The 18,698-nt window shown below is 43.8% G+C and overlaps 7 pseudogenes; all 7 read left to right on the forward strand.

Annotated features, from left to right (window-relative positions):
- Positions 1-2,192: 2,192 nt before the first annotated feature.
- Positions 2,193-2,311, forward strand: LOC148240041 (5S ribosomal RNA; annotated as a pseudogene).
- Positions 2,312-4,428: 2,117 nt separating this feature from the next.
- On the forward strand, positions 4,429-4,546 carry LOC148240042 (5S ribosomal RNA; annotated as a pseudogene).
- A 1,261-nt stretch (positions 4,547-5,807) lies between these two features.
- Positions 5,808-5,926, forward strand: LOC148240043 (5S ribosomal RNA; annotated as a pseudogene).
- Positions 5,927-12,826: 6,900 nt separating this feature from the next.
- LOC148240044 (5S ribosomal RNA) lies at positions 12,827-12,945 on the forward strand (annotated as a pseudogene).
- Positions 12,946-13,294: 349 nt separating this feature from the next.
- On the forward strand, positions 13,295-13,413 carry LOC148240045 (5S ribosomal RNA; annotated as a pseudogene).
- Positions 13,414-13,762: 349 nt separating this feature from the next.
- On the forward strand, positions 13,763-13,881 carry LOC148240046 (5S ribosomal RNA; annotated as a pseudogene).
- Positions 13,882-16,315: 2,434 nt separating this feature from the next.
- LOC148240047 (5S ribosomal RNA) lies at positions 16,316-16,434 on the forward strand (annotated as a pseudogene).
- The last annotated feature ends 2,264 nt before the right edge of the window (positions 16,435-18,698 follow it).

An 18,698-nucleotide genomic window follows, 5' to 3' on the forward strand; every position in this document is an offset into this window, starting at 1 on the left:
GGGTGTGACCTCTTGGAAAGTCCTTGTTTTGTACCTGTCTTTTTGTGAACAAGGAATTAAATGTTACGCACGACTGGAGTAACAGTCCATCAGTGTGAGTCCCGGTACTGGGGTATTTTTCTTAATATTTTTCGTGCATTCATTTATAGTCCACCACATGATAAGAGTGTCATTACGAGTATCTTACATAGTAAAATAACAAAAATAGAGGTGCGGCAGGTGATCCGTTCATCTGAGTGTGAGTTGAAACGTCAGATTATTTCGCTCTATATTAGAACAAGAAGACGAGGTGCGGTGTGCGCGCACAATGAAACAAATAACAGGAGTGGGGAGGGAAGGAGAAGGGGTATATGTATTTGTTGCACGAAATGGAACGGGTGCTATCATACCAACACTAATTCAACGAATCCTATCAGAACTACAGACTTAATCGTGCTTGGGTGAGAGTAATACTAGGATGCCTGATCCTTGGAATTCCTCGTATTTCACTCGTCATTTTGCGAACGGGGCATTAAACATTATGTGTGACCAGAGACACGGTCCACCGGTTCATTCATCAGTGTGAGTCGCAACACTGGGGCATTTTACTTAATATTTTTCATGCATTTATTTATAATCCATCACGGGATAAGAGTGTCATTACGAGTATCTTATATAGCAGAATAATGAAAACAGAGGTGTGGCGGGTGATCTGTAAATTTAGGTGAGTCGAGGTGCTGGGGCATTTCACTCTTTATTAGAACTATAAGCAGAGGTGCGGTGTACACACACAGGGAAACAAATGACGGGAGAGGGGAGGGATAGAAAAGGGGTGTGTGTATTTGTAGCGCGAAATAGAACGGGCATGATCATATCAGTATTAATACACCGGATTCCATAAGAACTCTGCAGCTAAGTGTGCTCCTGTTAGAGTAGTACTAGGATGGGTGACCTCTTTGGAAGTCCTCGTGATGCACCCATCTTTTTGTGGATGGGGTGTTAAACATTACGCGTGATCGGAGCTATGGTATGTTGGTTCATTTGCCAGCGTGAGTCACATCACTGGGGCATTTTATTTTATTTTTCGTGCATTCATTTATAGTCCACCACGTGATAAGAGTGTCATTACGAGCATCTTACATAGTAGAACAACAAAAAAAGAGGTGCGGCAGGCGCTTTGTTCTTCTGGGCATGAGTTGAGGCACGGGGGCATTTTGCTTGATATTAGAACTTGAAGTAGAGGTGCGGTGTACATGCACATCGAAACAAATGATGGGAGGCGGGAGGGAAGGAGTAGGGGTACATGCATTTGAGCACGAAATGGGACGGGCGTGATCATACCAGCATTAATGCACTGGATCCCATCAGAACTCGGAGCTACGCGTGCTTGGGCGAAAGTAGTACTAAGATGGGTGACCTTGTGGGAGGTCCTCGTGTTGCACAAGCCTTTTTGCAGACATGGGGTTAAACATTATGCGAAACTGGAGTCACGGTCCGCTGAATCATTTGCCGGTGTGAGTCACGGTGTCGGTGCATTTTGCTTAATATTTTTCGTACATTAATTTATAGTCTACCGCATGATAAGAGTATCATTACGATTATCTTAATTAGTAGAACAACAAAAACAGAGGTACGGCGGGAAGTTCGTTGATATTAGAACTAGAAGTAGAGGTGAGGTGCGCGCGCACAGCAAAATAAATGATGGGAGGGGAGAGGGAACGAGAATGGGTATATGCATTTACAGCTCAAAATGGGACGAGTGCGATCATACCACCACTAATGCACTGGATCCCATCAGAACACATAGCTACGCGTGCTTGGGCGAGAGTAATACTATGGGTAACCTCCTAGGAAGTCTTTGTGTTGCATCTATCTTATTGTGGATGGGGCATTAAACGTTACACGCGATCAGAGTCACGGTCTGCCAATTCATTCGCTAGCATGAGTCGTGGTGCTGGGGCATTTTGCTTAATATTTTTCGCGCATTCATTTATAGTCCAGCACATGATAAAAGTACCATTACGAGAATCTTAAATAGTAAAAAAAACGAAAATAAAGGTACGGCGTTCATCTGGTCGTGAGTCGAGGTGCTAGGGAATTTCGTTTTATATTAGAACTAGAAGTAGAGGTGAGATATGTGTGCACAATGAAACAAATGATAGGACGGGGGAGGGAAGCAGAAGGGGCTCATGTATTCGAAGTGCAGAAGATACGGGTGCGATCATACCATAACTAATGCACCGGATCCCATAAGAACTCTGCAGTTATGCGTGCTTGGGCGAGAGTAGTATTATGATGGGTGACTTCCTAGGAAGTCCTCGTGTTGCACCTATCTTTTTACGGACGGGACGTTAAACATTTCATGCGACCGGAGACATGATACATTGGTTCATTCGCCAGCGTGAGTCGCAGCGCCGGGACATTTTGTTTAATATTTTTTATGTAATCATTTATTATCCATCACGTGATTAGAATGTTATACGAGTATCTTAAATAGTAGAACAATGAAAACAAAGGTACGGTAATTCATTCATCTGGGCGTTAGTCGAGGTGCTAGGGCATTTTTCTTAATATTAAAACTAGAAGCAGAGGTGTGGTGTGTGCCAACAGCGAAACAAATGACGGGAGGGGGAAGGGAATGAGAAGGGGTATATGTATATGCAGCACGGAATTGGATAGATGCCGTTATACCAGCACTAATGCACCGGATCCCATTAGAACTCTGCAGTTAAACATACTTGGGCGAGAGTAGTACTAAGATGAGTGACCTTCTAGGAAGTTCTCGTGTTACAATCGTCTTTTTATGAACGGGGCGTTAAACATTACGCGCGACCAGAGACACAGTTCACCAGTTCATTTGCCGATGTGAGTAGCAGTGCCGGGGTATCTATCTTAATATTTTTCATGCATTAATTTAAAGTCCACAACGTGATAAGAGTGTCATCACGACCATATTACATAATAGAATAACGAAAACAGTGGTGTGGCACCGGGGAATTTCATTTTATATTAGAACTAGAAGCATATGCAAGGTGTTTGCGCATAGTGAAACTAATGATGGGAGAAGGGAGGGAAGGAGAAGGGGCACATGCATTTGCAGCAAAATGGGACGAATGCGATCATACCAGCACTAATGCATCGAATCCCACCAGAACTCCATCATGTAGCGTGCTTGAGCGAGAGTAGTACTATGATGGGTGACCTCCTGGGAACTCCTCGTGTTGTACCCATCATTTTGCAGATAGGATGTTAAACATTATGTGCGACCAGAGACACACCCTATCGATTCATTCGCCGATGTGAGTCGCAGCGCTGGGATATTTTGCTTAGTATTTTTCGTGCATTTATTTATACTCCATCACTAGATAAGAGTGTCATTACGAGTATTTTAAATAATAAAAAATGAAAACAGAGGTGCGGCGGGCAGTCTGTTTATCTGGATGTGAGTCGAGGTACCGCGGCAATTCGTTTGATATTAGAACTAGAAACATAGGTGAGGTGTGCACACACAGTGAAATAAATGATGGGAAGGGGGAGGGAAGGAGAAAGGGCACATATATTTGCAGCGCGGAGTGAGGCAGGTTCAATCATACCAGCAATAATGCACTGGATCTCATCAGAACTCCACAATTTAACGTGTTTGGGCAAAAGTACTACTAGGATGGGTGGCCCCCTAGGAAGTTCTCGTATTGTACCCATCTTTTTACATACGGGGGTTATAAACATTACGCGTGACCGCAACCACGGTCTACCAATTCATTCGCAAACGTGAGTCACGGTGCCGGGGCATTTTGCTTAATATTTTTCTTGCATTATTTATACTACACCACGTTATAAGAGTATCATTACAAGTATCTTACGTAGTATAACAATGAAAAATGAGGTGCGGGGGGCAGTCCGTTCATCTGGGCGTGAGTCAAGGCGTCGTGACATTTCACTTGATTTAGAACTAGAAGCAGAGGTGAGGTGTGCACGCACAGCGAAATAAATGATGGAAAGGGAAAGGGAAGGACTAGGGGTACATGCATTTGAGTCCAAAATTGGAAGGATGAGATCATAGCAACACTAATGCACCGGATCCTATTAGAACTCCCAAGCTAAGCGTGCTTGGGCGAGAGTAGAAATAAGATGGGTGACCTCTTGGAAAATCTTCGTGTTGTACCCATCGTTTTTAGGATGGGGCGTTAAACGTTACATGCGACCAGAGATATGGTCCGTTATTTCATTCACCGTGATAAGAGTGTCCTTACTAGCATCTTAAATAGTAGAACAATAAAAATAGATGTACAGCGAGCTATTCGTTCATCTGGCCGTGAGTCGAGGCACCGGGGCATTTTGCTTGATATTAGGACTAGAAGAAAAGGTGAGGTGTGCACGCACAGCGAAGCAAATGATGGGAGGGAGGAGGGAAGGAGAAAGGGCAAATGTATTTACAATGAATAATGGAAGAGGTGCGATTATACCATCACTAATGCACCAGAACCCATCTGAATTCTGCAGTTAAGTGTGCTTGGTTGAGAGTAGTACTAGGATGGATGACCTTTTGAAAGTCCTTGTGTTGCACCTGATTTTTTGCACACGAGGCATTAAATGTTACGCGTGATTGGAACCACAGCCAACCGGTTCATTCGCAAACGTGAGTCATGGTGCCAGGGCACTTTGCTTAATATTTTTCGTGTATTCATTTATTATCCACCATGTGATAAGAGTGTCATTACGAGCAGCTTACATAGTAGAACAACAAAAAATGAGGTGTGACGGGCAGTCCGTTCATCTGGGCGTGAGTCAAGCTGCTAGGGTATTTCGCTTGATATTAGAATTAGAAGCAGAGGTGCAGTGTGTGCGCACAGTGAAACAAATAAGGGGAGGGGGGAGAGAACGAGAAAGGGTATATGTATTTGAAGCGCGAATTGGAACAGGTCCAATTATACCAGCACTAATTCATCAGATACCATCAGAACTCCATAGTTAAGCGTGCTTTGGCGAGAGTAGTACTAGGATGGGTGACCTTTTAGTAATTCCTCTTGTTGCACCATTCTTTTTGCAGATGGTGCGTTAAACGTTACGCAGAACTGGAGTGACGGTCCGCCGGTTCATTTACAAACATGAGTCACGATGCTGAGGCATTTTGCTTAATAGTTTTCGTGCATTCTATTATAGCCCACCACGTGATAAGAGTGCCATTACAATTATCTTACATAGTAGAACAATGAAAATAGAGGTGCGATGAGCGATCCGTTCATATGGGCGTGAGTCAAGGCGTCGGGGCATTTTTCTTGATATTAAAACTAGAAGCAGAGGTGAGGTGTGCGTGTACAGTGATATAAATGATGGGATGGGGGAGGGAAACAGAAGGGGCACATGTATTTGTAGAGCGGAATGGGACGAGCATGATTAGTCCAGCACTAATGCACTGAATCCCATAAGAACTCTGCAGTTAAATGTCTTGGGAATCCCACTGAATCCTTGTGTTGCACCTGTCTTTTTTCAGATGGAGCATTAAACGTTTCACACTACCGGAGACGTGGTCCACTGGTTCATTCACCGTGTAAGTCTCGACGCCATGGTATTTTGCTTAATATTTTTTGTATATTTATTTATAGTCCACCATGGGATAAAAGTGTCATTATGAGCACCTTACATAGTAGAAAAACGAGAAACGAGGTGCGGCGGGTGGTTTGTTCATCTTGGCATTAGTCTAGCTGCCGGGCATTTCACTTGACATTAAAATTAGAAACAGAGTTGCGGTATGCGTGCACAACAAAATAAATGACAGGAGGGGTGAGGAAAGAAGAAGGGGTATATGTGTTTGTAGTGGAAAATGAATCGGGTGCAATCATACCAGCACTAATTCACCGAATCCCATTAGAACTCCATAGTTAAGCGTGCTTGGGGGAGAGTAGTACTAGGATGAGTGACCTCCTAGGATGTCCTCGTGTTGCACCATTATTTTTGCAGACGGGGCGTTATGCGCGACCGGAAGCATGGTCTGCTGGTTTATTCGCAAACGTGAGTCGCAGCGCCATGACATTTTACTTAATATTTTTCGTGTATTCACTAATACTCCACCACATGATAATAGTGTCATTACAACCATATTAATTAGTAGAACAATGAAAATAGAGGTGTGGCGGACAGTCCGTTCATCTGGGTGTGAGTCAAGGCGCATGGACATTTTGCTTAATATTTTTCGTGCATTCATTTATAGTCCACCACGTAATAAGACTGCCATTATGGGCATCTTAATTAGTAAAACAACGAAGTAAAAGTGCAGCTGGTAGTCCGTTCTTCTAGGTGTGAGTCGAGGCACCGGGTCATTTTGCTTCATATTAGAATTAGAAGCAGAGGTGAGGTGTGCACGCACAAAGAAACAAATGATTAGAGGGGGTGGGAAAGAGAAGGAGCACATGCATTTGCACCATGAAATGGGACTGGTGCAATCATACAAACACTAATACATCGTATCCCATTAGACCTCCGTAGTTAAGCATTATTTCGCGAGTGTAGTGATGGGTGAGCTCCTGGAAAGTCCTCATGTAGCAGTCGTCTTTTTGCAGAAGGGGCGTTAAACGTTATGCGTGGTCGTAGTCACGGTCCATTAGTTCATTTGTAGACGTGATTTGCGGTGTCGGGGCATTTTGCTTAATATTTTTTGTGCAATCATTTATAGTCCACTATGTAATAAGAGTGTCATTATGAGTATCTTACAAAGTAGAATAACGAAAACAGAGGTGCGACAGGTGGTCCATTCATTTAGGACTGAGTCGAGGCGCTGAGGCATTTTACTCTATATTAAAACTAGAAATAGAGATGGGGTGTGGCGCACAGTGCAACAAATGATGAAAGGGGGAAGGGAAGGAGAAGGGGCACATGCATTTGTAGAGCAGAATGGGATAGATGTGATCATACTAGCACTAATACATCGGATCCCATCAAAAATATGCAGTTAAGCGTGCATGGGCTAAAGTAATACTAGGATGGGTGATCTCCTTGGAAGTCCTCGTGTTGCACCATTCTTTTTGTGGATGGGGTGTTAAACGTTAGGTGCGACCAGAGACACGGTCCGCTAGTGTAAGTTGCAGCGCATGGGCATTTTGCTTAATTTTTTGTGTGCATTCATTTACAGTGCATTACGAGATAAGAGTGTCATTACGAGTATCTTACATAGTAGAATAGCGAAAAGAGAAGTGCAGTAGACGATCCCTTTATCTGGGCATGAGTCGAGACGCTAGGGCATTTTGCTCTATATTAGAACTAGAAACAGAGGTGCATTATGCGCACAGAGCAAAATAAATGATGGGAGGGGTGAGGGAAGGGGAAAGGGCACATGTATTTGCAGCGTAGAATGGTATAGGTGTGATCATACTAGCATTAATGCACCAGATCGCATTAGAACTTTGTTGCATCTGTCTTTTATCAGACGGGGCGCTAAACGTTACGCGCGACCAGAGCCACAGTCCGCCGGTGTGAGTCATGGCGCTAGGGTATTCTGCTTAATATTTTTTGTGCATTTATTTATAGTCCACAAGGTGATAAGAGTGTCATTATGAGCATTTTACACAGTAGAACAATGAAAAATGAGGTGCGGCGGGTGGTCCATTTATCTGGACGTGAGTCAAGGCACCAGCACATTTCGCTTGATATTAGTACTAGAAGCAGAGGTGCAGTGTGCACGCACAACGAAACAAATGACAGGAGAGCTGAGGAAAAGAGAAAGAGTATATGTATTTGCTTCGCGGAATGTTACGGATGCGATCATACTAGCATTGATGCATCAGATCCCATCAGAACCTCGCAGTAAAGCTTGCTTGAGTGAGAGTAGTACTAGGATGAGTGACTTCTGAAAAGTCATCGTTTTACATTGGCCTTTTTGCAGATGGGGCATTACACGTTATGCGCGATCAGAGCAATAGTCCGTAAGTGTGAGTCGCGGCGCCGGAGCATTTTACTTAATATTTTTTGTGCATTCATTTATAGTTCATCACGAAAAAAGAGTATCATTAAGAGTATCTTACATAGTAGAACAATAAAAACAGAGGTGCGGTGTGTGTTCCATTCGTCTGGGCGTGACTCAAGACACTGAGATATTTTGCCCTATATTAGAACTAAAAGCAGAGGTGCGGTGTGCGCGAACTACAAAACAAATGGTGGGAGAGGGGAGGAAAGGGGAACGGGTATATGTATTGGCAGCGCAAAAAGGACTAGTGCGATCATACTAGTTCTAATGCACTAGATCCCATCAGAACTCTGCAGTCAACTGTGCTTGAGCGAAAGTACTACTAGGATAGGTAACCTCTTGGGAAGTACTTTTGTTACACCCGTCATGTTGCGAATGGAGAGTTAAACATTACGCACAACCAAAGCCATTGTCCGCCAATTTATTCACCGATGTTAGTCACGGCACCAGACATTTTGCTTAATATTTTTTGTGCATTCATTTATATTTCACCACATAATAAAAGTGTCATTACGAGCATCATACATAGTAGAACAATGAAAAATGATGTGCAGTGGGCGGTCCGTTTATCTGGGCATGAGTCGAGGCGCTAGGGCATTTTGCTTGATATTAGAACTAGAAGGAGAGGTGCAGTTTACGCACACAGCAAAATAAATGATGGGAGGGGTGAGGGTAAGAGAAGGGGTATATGTATTTGCAGCATAAAATGGAACGAGGGCGATCATACCAACACTATTGCATCGAATCCTATCAGAACTCTGTAATTAAGCATGTTTGGGCAAGAGTAATACTAGGATTGATGACCTCTTGGGAAGTTCTCGGGTTGAACTCGTTTTTTAACAGACAGGGGGTTAAACGTTATGCGCAACCGGAGCCACAGTCTACCAGTTCATTTGCCAGCGTGAGTCATGGCATCGGGACATTTATCTTAATATTTTTTGTGCATTCATTTATAATCTACCACGTGATAAGAGTGTCATTATGAGCATCTTACGTAGTATAACAATGAAAAAAAAGGTGCGGTGGGCGATCCGTTCATCTGGGCGTTAGTTGAGGCGCCAGAAATTTTTTTTTGATATTAGAAATAGAAGTAGAGATGCGGTGTACGTGCTCAGCAAAACAAATGATGGGAAGGGGGAGGGAAGGAGAAGGGATATATGTATTTTCAGCATGGAATGGTATTGGTGCAATCATACCGGCACTAATCATCGTATCCCATCAGAACTTCGTAGTTCAGTGTGTTTGGGCGAGAGTAGTAATAGGATGGGTGTCCTCTTAGGAAGTTCTCATGTTGCACACATCTTTATGCTGACCGGAGCCACGTTTTTCCAGTTCATTCAATAGTGTGAGTCACAGTGTCGGATTGCTTAATATGTTTCATGCATTCATTTATAGTCCACCATGTGATAAGAGTGTTATTATGAGCATCTTACGTGGTAGAATAATGAAAATAGAGGTGCGGCGGGTGGTCTGTTCATCTGGGTGTGAGTCAAAGTGCTGGAAAATTTTGCTTGACATTAGAACTAGAAGTAGAGATGAGGTGCATGCGCACAGTGAAACAAATTATGGGAGGGGAACGGAAGGAGGAGCAAATGCATTTGCAGTGCGGAATGGGACGGTTGTGATCATACCAACACTATTGCACCAAATCCTATAAGAACTCTACAGTTAAGCATGTTTTACCGATAGTAGTTCTAGGATGAGTGACCTCCTTGGAAGTGCTCGTATTGCACCTGTCTTTTTTCGGACGGGGCGTTAAACGTTACGCGTGACTGACGCCTTAGTCCGTTGGTTCATTCGCTAGTTTGAGTCGCGACACCAGGACATTTTGCTTAATTTTTGTGTGTGCATTAATTTATAGTCCACCATGTGATAAGAGAAGCATTACGAGCATCTTACCTAGTAGAACAACAAAAAATAAGGTGAGGCGGGTGGTCATTTAATCTGGGCATGAGTCGAGGCATCGAAGTATTTCGCTTGATATTATAACTAGAAACAGAATTGCAGTGTGCGTGACTAGTAAAACAAAATAACGGAAGAAAGGGGGGAAGGAGAAGGGATATATGTATTTGAAGCGCGAAATTGGAGGGATGCGTTCATACCAGCACTAATTCATGAGATCCCATCGAACTCTGCAGTTAAGTGTGCTTTGCCGAGAGTAGTACTAGGATGGATGATCGCTTGAGAAGTCCTCGTGTTCCACCCATCCTTTTACGGAGTGGGCATTAAACGTTACGCGCGATAGAAGTCACGGTCCACCTTTTCATTCGTAAACATGAGTTGCGACGCTGGGGCATTTTGCTTTATCCTTTTTGTGCATTCATTCTTAGTCCACTACGTGATAAGAGTGTCATTATAAATACTTTATATATTAGAACAATAAAAATAGAGATGCGACGGGCGGTTCGTTCATCTTTGCGGGAGCCAAGGTGCTGAGTCATTTCGCTTTATATTGGAACTAGAAGTAGAGATGACGTGTGCACACACAGTGAAACAAATGATGGAAGGGGGGAGGGAAAAAGAATGGGCACATGCATTTGCAGCGCGAAGTGAGACGAGTTTGATCGTTCTAGCATTAATGCACCGGATCCCATAAGAACTCCGTAGTTAAGCGTCTTGGGCGAGAGTAGTACTAGGATGGGTGAACTGCCAGAAAGTCCTCATGTTGTAACCTTCTTTTTGCAGACGGGGCATTAAACGTTACGCGAGACTGAAGCAACGATCGGTCGGTTCATTCGTAAATGTGAGTTAAGGTGCAAGGGAATTTTGCTAAATATTTTTCATGCATTCAATTAAAGCCCATCAAGTAATAAGAGTGTTATTACGAGTATCTTACATAGTAGAAAAACGAAAACAGAGGTGCGACGGGGGATCCATTCATATGGGCTTGAGTCGAGGCGTCGGGGCATTTCACTTAATATTAGAACTAGAAGCAGAGGTGAGGTGTGCGCGCATAGCGAAACAAGGATGGGGGAGGGAAGGAGAAGGGGTATATGTATTTTTGGCGCGAACTAGAATGGGTGCGATCATACAAACACTAATTCACCGAATCCTATTAGAACTCCGCCATTAAGTGTGCTTGGGCGAGAGTAGTACTAGGATGAGTGACCTCCTAGAAAGTCTTCTTATTGCACCTTTCTCTTTGCAGACGGGGCATTAAACGTTACCCAGGACTAAGGCGATGGTCAGCCGGTTCTTTCACAAACGTGAGTCACGACGCCATGACATTTTGCTTAATATTTTTTGTGAATTCAATTAAAGCCCATCAAGTGATAAGAGTGTTATTACGAGTATCTTACATAGTATAACAACGAAAACAAAGGTGCGGAGGACGATCCATTCATATGGGCATGAGTCGAGTTGCCGGGTTATTTCGTTTGATATTAGAGCTAAAAGCAGAGGTAAGGTGTGCGCACACAGCGAAGCAAATGATGGGAGGGAGGAGGGAAGGAGAAGGGGCACATGTATTTGTAGCGGGGAATGGGATGGGTGCTATCAGACCAGCACTAATGAATTGAATCCCATAAGAACTCTGTAGTTAAGTATCCTTGGGTGTGAGTAATCTAAGATGGTTGACCTCTAGGAAAGTTCTTGTGTTACACCTATTTTTTTGCACACAAGGCAATAAATGTTACGTACGACCAGAACCACGATTTGTCGGTCTCGTCGCAAACGTGAGTCGCGACATCAGGACATTTTACTTAATATTTTTCGTGCATTCATTTATAGTTCACCACGTCATAAGAGTATTATTACGAGCATCTTACATAGTAGAACAACGAAAAATGAGGTGCGATAGGCAGTCCGTTCATCTTGGCGTGAGTCGAGCTGCTGGGACATTTCGCTTTATATTAGAATTAGAAGCAGAGGTGCGGGGTGCACGCACAGTAAAAAACAATTAATAGAAGGGGGAGGGAAGGAGAAGGCATATATGTATTTATAGTGCAAAATGGAACAGGTGTGATCATAATAGCACTAATTCACTTCACTGGATCGCATAAGAACTCTACAGTTAAGCGTTTTTGGGCGAGAGTAGTACTAGGAGAGGTGACCTCCTAAGAAGTCCTCATGTTGCACCATTCTTTTTGCAGACGGGGCATTAGATGTTACGCGGGACTGGGGCGACGGTATGCCGATTCATTCGCAAACGTGAGTCACGCCGCCAGGGCATTTTGCTTAATATTTTCGTGCATTCAATAAAGCTCATCAAGTAATAAGAGTGTTATTATGAGTATCTTACATAGTAGAACAATAAAAATAGAGGTGCCATGGCGCGATCTGTTCATATGGGCATAAGTCGAGGCGCCGGGGCATTTCACTTGATATTAAAACTAGAAGTAGAGGTGAGGTGTGCATGCATTGCAAAACAAATGATTGGAGGGGAGAGGGACGAAGAAGGGCTATATGTATTTACGGCGCAAACTAGAATGGGTGTGATCATACCAGCACTCGATCCGATCGGAACTATGAAGTTAATTATGTTTGGGCGAGAGTAGTACTACGATGGGTAACCTCTTGGGTAGTACTCGTGTTGCACCCTTCATTTTGCAGATGGAGCGTTAAACATTACGCGGGAACGGAGCGACGGTCGGTCGGTTCATTCGTAAATGTAAGTCACGGTGTCGGAGCATTTTGCTTAATATTTTTTGTGCATTCAATTAAAGCTAATCAAGTGATAAGAGAGTTATTACGAGTATCTTTCATAGTAGAATAACGAAAACAGAGGTGCGGCAAGCAATCCATTCATATGGACATGAGTCGAGGCGCCGAGGCATTTCACTTGATATTATAACTAGAAGCAGAGGTGAGGTGTGCCCACACAACGAAGTAAATGATGGGAGGGGGGAGGGAAAGAGAAGGGCTATATGTATTTGCCACGCAAACTTGAATGATTGCGATCATACTAGAACTAATTCACCGGATCCCATCAGAACTCTGCAGTTAAGCGTGCATGGGCCAGAGTAGTACTGGGATGGATGACCTCTTGGGAAGTCCTCGTGTTGCACCATTCTCTTTACAGACGGGGCGTTAAATGTTACGCGGGACCGGAGCTACGGTCTGCTAGTTCATTTGCAAACGTGAGTCACGGCACCAGGGCATTTTGCTTAATATTTTTTGTGCATTCAATTAAAGCCCATCAAGTGATAAATGTGTTATTACGAGTATCTTACATAGTAGAACAACGAAAACCAAGGTGCGGCGACGATCCATTCATATGGGCATGAGTCGAGGAGCCAAAAAATTTTGCTTGATATTAGAATTAGAAGCAGAGATGAGGTGTTCACGCACAGTGAAACAAATGACGAGAGGGGGGAGGGAAGGAGAAGGGCTATATGTAATTGCGATGCAAATTGGAATTGGTACGATCATGCCGATACTAATTTACTGGATTCCATCAGAACTCCGCAGTTAAGCGTGCTTGAGTGAGAGTAGTACTAGGATGGGTGACCTTTTGAGAAGTCCTCGTGTTGCACTTTTTTTTTTCAGACGAGGCATTAAACATTGCGTAGTACTGGAGCAGCGGTCCGCTAGTTCGGTCGCAAATGTGAGTCACGATGCTTGGGCATTTTGCTTAATATTTTTTATGCATTCAATTAAAGCCCATAAAATGATGAGAGTGTTATTACGAGTATCTTACATAATGGAACGAGGAAAATAGAGGTGCGGGGGGCGATCCGTTCATATGGGGATGAGTCGATGCACTGGGGCATTTTGCTTGATATTAAAAGTAGAAGCAGAGGTGAGGTGTAAGCACTTAGCGAAACAAATGACGGGAGGGGAGAGGGAAGGAGAAGCACTATATGTATTTGCGGTGCAAAGTGGAACGGGTGCGATCATACCAACACTAACTCATTGGATCCCATCAGAACTCCGCAGTTAAGCGTGTTTGTGCCAGAGTACTGCTAGTATGGGTGACCTCGTGAGAAGTTCTCGTGTTGCACCATTCTTTTTGTAGATAAGGCGTTAATGTTACGTAGAACCGGAACGACGGTCCGCTGGTTCGTTCACAAAAATTGGGTTCGTCCTTGTAGTAATCAGATGAACTGAGTTGTAGACATGAAAGCATAAGAACTCAACGAGGCCTAACTCTTCTTTCTTTGTCTGATTCAAGGGGAAGAGTCCCGTTGAATTTCTAATAATTATAAAAGTTTCTTTATATAAATAACAAAAAAGAAATTACTTTTTTCAATGTTTCAAAAAAACTCCATTTCTATTTTTTTATATTTGAGTCACGACGCCTGGGCATTTTGCTTAATATTTTTTATGCATTCAATTAAAACCCATCAAGTGATAAGAGTGTTATTACGAGTATCTTACATAGTAGAATAATGAAAATAGAGATGCTGGGGACGATCCGTTTATATGGGTATGAGTCGAGGCACTAGGTCATTTCGCTTGATATTAGAAGAAGAAGCAGAGGTGAGGTGTGCACACATAGCGAAACAAATGATGGGAGGGGAGAGGGAAGGAGAATGGCTATATCTATTTGCGGCACAAACTAGAGCGGGTGCTATCATACCAGCACTAATTCACTGGATCCCATCAGAACTACAAAATTAAGCGTGTTTGGGTGAGAGGAGTACTAGGATGGGTGACTTCTTGAGTAGTCCTCGTGTTACACCCATCTTTTTGCAAATGGAGCGTTAAATGTTACGCGAGACGGGAGCGACAGTCCGCCGATTTTCGCAAATGTGAGTAAAGGTGTCGGAGCATTTTGCTTTATATTTTTCGTGCATTCAATTAAAGTCAATTAAGTGATAAGAGTGTTATGACGAGTATCTTATATAGTAGGACAACGAACACAGAGGTGCGGCGGGCAATCGGTTCATATGGGCATGAGTCGAGGCGCTGGGGCATTTCGCTTGATATTAGAACTAGAAGCAGAGGTGAGGTATGCGCGCACAACGAACCAAATGATGGGAGGGGGAAGGGAAGGAGAAGGGCCACATGCATTTGTAGCACAGAATTGGTCGGGTGCGCTTCGACCAGCACTAATTCACCGTATCCCATAAGAACTCCGTAATTAAGCGTGCTTAGGCGAGAATAGTACTAGGATGTGTGACCTCTTGAAAAGTCCTCGTGTTGCACCTTTTTTTTTCATATAAGGCATTAAATGTTACGTGGGACCAGAGTACGGTCCGCCGGTTTATTCAAAAACGTGAGTCATAACGCCTTGACAATTTGCTTAATATTTTTTGTGCATTTAATTAAAGCTAATCAAGTGATAAGAGTGTTATTACGAGTATCTTACATAATAGAAGAATGAAAACAGAGGTTCGGCGGCGTGATCCGTTCACATGGGCATGAGTCGAGGCGTCGGGGCATTTCGCTTGATATTAGAACTAGAAGTAGAGATGAGGTATACACGCACAACGAAGCAAATGATGGGAAGGGGAAGGGAAGGAGAAGGGCCACATGCATTTGTAGCGCAGAATGGGACGGGTGTGCTAAGACCAATACTAATTTATCGTATCCCATCAGAACTCCGCAGTTAAGCGTGCTTGGGTGAGAGTAGTACTAGGATGGGTGACCTCTTAGGAAGTCCTCGTGTTGCACCTTTCTTTTTGCAGACAAGGCATTAAACGTTACGCGGGACCAGAGTAACGGTCTGCCAATTCCTTCCCAAATGTGAGTCATGGCATTTGGGCATTTTGCTTAATATTTTTAGTGCATTTAATTAAGCGAATCAAGTGATAAGAGTGTTATTACGAGTATCTTACATAATAGAACAACGAAAACAGAGGTGCGGTGACCCGATCTGTTCATATGGGCATGAGTCGAGGTGCCGGGGCATGACGCTTGATATTAGAACTAGAAGTAGATGTGAGGTGTGCGCACACAACGAAACAAATGATGGGAGGGGGGAAGGGAAGGAAAAGGGCTATATATATTTGCCATGCAAACTAGAATAATTGTTATCATACCAACACTAATTTACCGGATCCCATCAGAACTCCGCGGTTAAGCGTGCTTGTGTCAGAGTAGTACTAGGATAGTTGACCTCTTGGGAACTCCTCGTGTTGTATCCTTCTTTTTGCAGAGGGGGCGTTAAACATTACGCGGGACCGGAGTGACGGTCCACTGGTTCGTTTGCAAACGTGAGTCAGAGCGTCTGGCCATTTTGCTTAATATTATTCGTGCATTCAATTAAAGTCCATCAAGTGATAAGAGTGTTATTACGAATATCTTACATAGTAGAACAATGAAAACAGATGTGCGGCGGGCGATCATTCATATGGGCATGAGTCTAGGAGCTGGGACATTTTGCTTGATATTAGAAGTAGAAGCGGAGGTGAGGTGTGCGCGCACAGTGAAACAAATGACGGGAGGGGAGAGGGATGGAGAAGGGCTATATGTATTTGTAGCACAAACAAGAACAGATGCAATCATACCAGCACTAATTCATTGTATCCCATCAGAACTCCACAGTTAAGCGCGTTTGAGCGAGAGTAGTACTAGGATGGGTGACCACTTGGGAAGTTAACGTATTGCACGCTTATTTTTGCAGATGAGGTGTTAATGGTCACGCGTGACCGGAGTGACGGTCCGCCAGTTAAATCGCAAACAATAGCCACATCGCTGTCAAATTTTGCTTAATATTATTCGTGCATTCAATTAAAGCCAATCAATTGATAAGAGTGTTATTACGAGTATCTTACATAATAGAGCAAGGAAAACAGAGGTGCGGTGGCGCGATCCGTTCATATGGGCATGAGTCGAGGCGCCATTGCATTTCGCTTGATATTAGAATTAGAAGCAGAGGTGAGGTGTGTGTGCAAAATGAAATAAATGATGAGAGAGAGGAGGGAAGGAGAAGGGATATATGTATTTGCGGCGCACACTAGAATGATTACGATCATATCAACACTAATTTACTAGATCCCATCAGAACTCTACAGTAAAGCATGCTTGGGCCAGAGTGGTACTAGGGTGGGTGACCTCCTGAGAAGTCCTAATGTTGCACCTTTCTTTTTGCAGACGGGGCATTAAACGTTACGCCAGACTAAAGCGACGGTCCGCCAGTTCATTCGCAAATATGAGTCACGGTGCCGGAGCATTTTTTTTAATATTTTTCGTGTATTCAATTAAATCCCATCACGTGATAATAGTGTTATTATGAGTATCTTACATAGTAGAAAAACGAAAACAGAGGTACGGCGGGCAATCCATTCATGTGGGTATGAGTCGAGTCGCCGAGACATTTCGCTTAATATTAGAACTAGAAGCAGAGGTGAGCTGTGCACGCACAGGGAAACAAATGACAGGAGGGGGCGGGGGAGAAGAAGGAGTATATGTATTTGCGGCGCGAATTAGATCGGGCGCGAAGCGCAATTTATTAAATTTCAGAACCGTTGGATTCGTGCCAACTAGTGAAATTTGATGAAGAGAGACAAGAAAAAGATTCCTAGCACGAAAAATGAGGGAGAAAAATTTCCTCCCCAAGCAGAAGTGGCAAAGCCCAATCAGTGCGCTATAGGCTAGCCTGCAGGGACACAGGCCTGTTGCCGTGCGCCTAGGGGCTAGCCTGCATGTGCACAAGACCTACCACACATAGGCCCCAGGTGCACAGGCCTACTATCATGCGTGTAGGGGCTAGCCTGCGTGCACACAAGCCTACTGCGCGCAAGCCCCAGGCACACAGGGCCTTTTCATGTAGGTTTGCCAAACAGACGGTGCGTGCACAGTGTGCAGCGCTACTCCGTGCACAAAGCGACACGCGAACAGCCCACTTGTAGGCGATAGGATGGGTGTGCAGGTCCTGAACCCGCGCCATACGCGTAGATGGGATCTGTGCATGTCGCGTGCATGCATGCAGAGGGGACTTGCGCGCTGGGCGCACGTCCTGTGGGTACTAGTGTACGAATCGGTCGTGCACACTATGCGCCCATCCTGTGCGTGCTGGTGTGCAGATGGGTCGTGCATGCTATGCGCACGTCCTATGTGTGCTCTCCTGCGGATGGGTCGTGTGCACTTTGCACACGCATCGCAAACACTGTGCTAGCATGCACGCACGCACAGTGCCCAACACTCGTGCGGCCAAGCTGTTTTCTCATGGGATTTTTCCCGCAGGTAGGTTTCTCCCCTTTCGCTTTCTTTCAATTTATTTTTTAAATTTTTCTTTTAAAATAATTTAAAATAATGTAAAATAAAATGAAGTAAAATAATAATAAAATGAATAAAAATAAAAATAGATCAAAATTATGAATCTCGAGAACAACATAAATTAATTTAAATTTAAGGCAGCCAAAGGCCTGAATAAGTCTGGATCCTCCTTCCATATTTCGTCCTCCAACTCCCACGTTGCTTTTTTCAGGGTGTGATGCTTCCAATGCACCTTCACCATAGGAATCATCTTGTTACGTAAGAAATTATCAGTCCACCCAAGAATTTCAACAGGAACCTCCTCATAGTCATATCGGTCTATACTTGTACCTCATCACAAGGAATAACATGAGAATGATCAGGGTGGTACTCCTTGAGCATCGAGATATGAAAGACATCATGTAAACCTGTGAACTCCCATGATAAAGTGAGGCGATAAGCCACAGGTCCAATGCGCTTGACGATCGAAAAAAGTCCCACATAACGAGGGCTCAACTTTCCTCTTTTTTCAAACTGCATCTTACCTTTGTAGAGGTAGACTTTTAAGAAAACTTGATCTCCTATGGCAAACTCCAAGGGTTGCCTACGATTATTAGTGTAGCTCTTTTGGTGGCTCTAGGCAGTTTCCAAATTCTTGCGGATGATTGCGACTTTCTCA

The sequence above is a fragment of the Carica papaya genome, chromosome 9, assembly GCF_054855325.1.
Source record: "Carica papaya isolate Zhongbai chromosome 9, ASM5485532v1, whole genome shotgun sequence".
Lineage (NCBI taxonomy): Eukaryota > Viridiplantae > Streptophyta > Magnoliopsida > Brassicales > Caricaceae > Carica > Carica papaya.